This window comes from Mandrillus leucophaeus, unplaced genomic scaffold (genome assembly GCF_000951045.1).
Source record: "Mandrillus leucophaeus isolate KB7577 unplaced genomic scaffold, Mleu.le_1.0 Scaffold572, whole genome shotgun sequence".
NCBI classification, from domain to species: Eukaryota; Metazoa; Chordata; class Mammalia; order Primates; family Cercopithecidae; genus Mandrillus; species Mandrillus leucophaeus.
In genome coordinates, this window is record NW_012106164.1 from 765,581 (window position 1) to 769,957 (window position 4,377).

General features: G+C 43.0%; 1 pseudogene; it reads left to right on the forward strand.

Moving 5' to 3' along the window:
- The first annotated feature begins 719 nt into the window (after positions 1-719).
- Positions 720-2,524, forward strand: LOC105552756 (annotated as a pseudogene).
- The last annotated feature ends 1,853 nt before the right edge of the window (positions 2,525-4,377 follow it).

Sequence of the window (4,377 nt, forward strand, 5' to 3'; positions counted from 1 at the left end):
CCCATCCTGAATTTTTTTTTTTTTTTTTTAAGACACAGCCTTGCTGTGGCACCCAGACTGGAGTGCAGTGACACAACCACAGCTCACTGCAGCTTTGATTTCCCAGGCTCAAGTGATCCTCCCACCTCAGCCTCCTAAGTAGCTGGGACTACAGGCATGTACCACCACACCCAGTTAATTTTTTAACTTTTTGTAGAGACAGGGTCTCACTATGTAGCCCAGAGTGGTCTTGACCTCCTGAGGAGCTGAGACTCCAGGCATCTGCCACCACACCCAGCTAATTTTTTAATATTTTGTAGAGACAGGGTCTCGCTATGTAGCCAGAGTGGTCTTGAACTCCTGGATCCAAGCATTCCTCCCACCTCGGCCTCCCAAAGTGCTGGGATTACAGGCATGAACCGCTGCACCCAACCCTGAATTCGAAATGCAGTGAAATCACAAACCATGAACTAGTAAAAAGAAGGCACTCTCTTTAATGTATTTCAGCATAAGCCATGGAGGAAGGAGATAAAAAGGTGGAAACAAAATGAGACAGGCCCCAGATCCATTTAGCAAACTTATGGAGGTTAGGTTGGGTATACTCAAGTGACGAGAAAATGAAACAGCTATTGTTCCCTGGGGCAATGTTATAGAACATCTTATTCTGTCTTCTGAAAGCAGAGCTAGAATATGTTTTTAACTAATGCATCTGCAACTGGCCAGTTACCACTTAAAGAGACATGAGCTATAAAGGAGGTAATCCCACCCAGGGTGCAGACAACCAGGATGAGGACCCAGTGTTCTTAGTGGCCCGCAAGTCTCAAGTAGGTAAGCCTCTTTCCTCTTATGAACCTCAGCATTCCCCAGAATTGCATAGTGGGAAAGGCATTTAGGTAAATTTTTATCTTCAGACACCCTCGCTCTGACATTCTCTGGGATTTGATGATGGTCACATTTGGCTTGCTCTAAAACAGAATCAGAAAGAACAGGCAGGCCCCCAGAGTTCAGCCCCTCCAACATGGGTCTGTTTCAGTGCCTTGGACATTGGCACTGTGGATACCAAGGAATTGGATCTAACTTTGCTTGTATTTAACCCGAGTAAGCAAACAAAGCATTTAACTTTGTGTTTAAGATTTAGAAAATTTGCCAGAATCACTTTTATTTCTTCTACAAAAGGAAAATGACCAAGTGAGGCCAGGCACCATCATTCATGCCTGTAATCCCAGCACTTTGGGAGGTCAAAGAGGGAAGATCATTTGAGGCCAGAAGTTCAAGACCAACCTGGCCAACATGGCAAAACCTCATCTCCACAAAAAATACAAAAAAAAAAAAAAAAAAAAATTAGCTGGGCATAGTGGTATACACCTATAATCTCAGCTGTTCAGGAGGCTGAGGCATAAGAAGTGCTTGCACCTGGGAGGTGGAGGTTGAGTGAGCTGAGATGGCACCACTGCACCCCAGCTTGGGTGATAGAGTGAGACTGTCTCAAAAAAAGAAAAAAGAAAAGGAACATGACAAAGTGAGTGGTTCTTCCTAATACCATCAAACAATTGAGTTTTTTTTCTCACATTTATTACTCAATCTCTTGCGTAAACTATGATGAAGTGTAAAATCAGTGTTCAAATTAACAATGTTTTAATTTTTACTCTAACCATCATTTTATGACATACATAAATATGTAAGGATCATTTTGAAGGTATTTAAAACAACTAATGGCAAAGAATCTTCCCTATATATAACAGAAAACTAAGTTATTCTCTTTTCTGGCTGGAATCACGGAACATGTCAAAAAGAAGGAGGTTCCTGCTGTGCTCGAAACCCTTAAGAAAAAGTCAAGGAATTTGCAGAGCTGAAGATAAAGTGCCTGAGAATGAAGTTTGCCCAAAAGATGCTTCTAAAGGCAAGGAGGAAGCTTATCTTTGAAAAAGCAAAGCACTATCATAAGTAATATAGGCAGATGTACAGAACTGAGATTCGAATGGCTAGGGTGGCAAGAAAAGCAGACAACTATGTACCTGCAGAACTGGCGTTTGCCATCAGAATCAGAGGTATCAATGGTGTGAGCCCAAAGGTCTGAAAGGTGTTGTAGCTTCTTTGCCTTCGTCAAATCTTCAATGGAACCTTTGTGAAGCTCAACAAGTCTTCAATTAGCATGCTGTGGATTGTAGAACCATATATTGCATGTGGGTACCCAAATCTGAAGTCGGTAAATGAACTAATCTATAAGTGTGGTTATGGCAAAATCAATAAGAAGCGAATTGCTTTGACAGATAACGCTTTGATTGCTCAATCTCTTGGTAAATACGGTATCATCTGCATGGAGGATCTGATTCATGAGATCTACACTGTTGGAAAATGCTTCAAATAAGCAAATAACTTCCTGTGGCCCTCCAAACTATCCTCTCCAGAAGGTGGAATGAAGAAAAAGACCACCCATTTTGTAGAAGGTGGAAATGCTGACAACGGGGAGGACCAGACCAACAGCCTTCTTAGAAGAATGAATGAAGGTGTCTACCATGATGATTTTTCTAATCCGGTCAGTTAATAAGTAACTGCTCTTGAATTGAAAGAAAAAAAAAAAGGAAAACTCAATTATCAAACCTAGTTTTATCTCCTTTAAAATTTGTATCTTATTTAAAGAATATATTACCAGAAGCCTAGAGAACCATGAAGCCTGGATTAAAATGCAGTGAACTGAGATCGTGCCACTGCACTCCAGAGCCTGGGTAACGGAGCGAGACTCCGTCTCAAAAAAAAAAAAAAAGGATTCTTAAAACTTTTTCCAGCTGAGCATGGTGGCTCACACCTGTAATCCCAGCACTTTGGGAGGCGGAGGTGGATGGATCACTTGAGGTCAGGAGTTCAAGACCAGCCTGACCAACATGGTGAAACCCCGTCTCTATTAAAAATACAAAAATTAGCCAGGCATGGTGGCAGGTGCCTGTAATCCCAGCTACTCGGGAGGCTGAGGCAGGAGGATGGCTTGAACCCAGGAGGCAGAGGTTGCAGTGAGCTGAGATCGTGCCACTGCACTCCAGACTGGGTGACAGAGTGAGACTTTGTCTCAAAAAAAACAACAACAACAACAACAAAAACTTTTTCCTTAGCCTTCTTTCTTGCTGACAAGTTCTATAGTACTTAGAAATTGCCCAAGAGAAATTCCTACTTCTGATGTGTTTTGTTTTTGGTTTGCTTTTGTTTTTTTCCTGACTTGGCAGAGATGGGACTGAAACACATGTCCCTTGCTTCTCAGTTCAGTTCTCAGGCCACGGCACAACTGTTTTCATGTTATAAGCCTAGGAGCTCTGAAAAGCCTTCTCATCTCCAAAATAGACTCTTCCCAACCCCAAAATAAAGCTTAAGAAGCCTTTCACAATGACTCACTCAGAAACAAAGGTTCCCCAACAGAGAAGCAAGTCATGAAATAAACACCCCACAAGCTCCAAGCACCCCCTGTGTGCCATGGGCAGTCTCCAAGCCAGGAGGGCCTCAGAGAACAGTAGAGCCATGGGAAACTGCTCTCTCGTGTTTACTTTCCCCTTGTACCGGACATGATCAAGAGAACTTCCTCCCCTGTCTGCCTTTTTTTGCTGCCTTTCCATCCATCCCTCCATTCATTCAGTCATCCATCAACAATAGATTGGATCCATTAAGGCCCCAACTTTCCTTCCACCCTACACCCATGTCATAGATATAAAAGTGAGGTGTCCTCCTATTCTGTCTCTAGGCCCCAGCCATGTGTCTTATTTGAGCCAACAGAAAATCAGAGAACTTGACACAAACAGAGGTGAGAAAAATTACTAGTATGTTCCTACTTGTCCCTTGTAGCCTCTTCCATGGGCATAAGCCAGCCTGCTGGGAGATGAGAGGCATGAACCAGGGTCAAGTCACCCAGTTGTCCCAGCCATGCCCATTATAGACCATCCAGTAGCCAGACAACTCCCCAGATGTATGACCAACCCCAACCAATTTCAGCAGAACTGGCTGGCCATCCCGGGCACGAGACCAAGAAACAGACATTGCCGTAAGCCACTGAGGTTTTTATTTATGACTAAGCATTATTGTGGCAATAAATCATCTCTACATTCCAGCTAGCAGAAAGGAGGAAGGACAAAAGAATGTTTCCAGAAGTCACACAGGATGCTATCAGTTATTTGTCATGGGCAAGAACTCAGTCTCACAGCTGCCTCTACTGCAGAGAAGATTGGAAAATAATGGTCTTTATTCCAGACAGTTATATTTCCAGCCACAAATTGCAAGTTCTATTATTAAGGGAGAAGTGGAGAAAGGAAATTGGGAAACAATGAGAAGTCTCTGCCGCAAGTGCAGACAGGTTTGGGATCAAACAGATCTAGGTCCATACTGCAACTCAACCAGGGACTCAACTTATGATCTTGG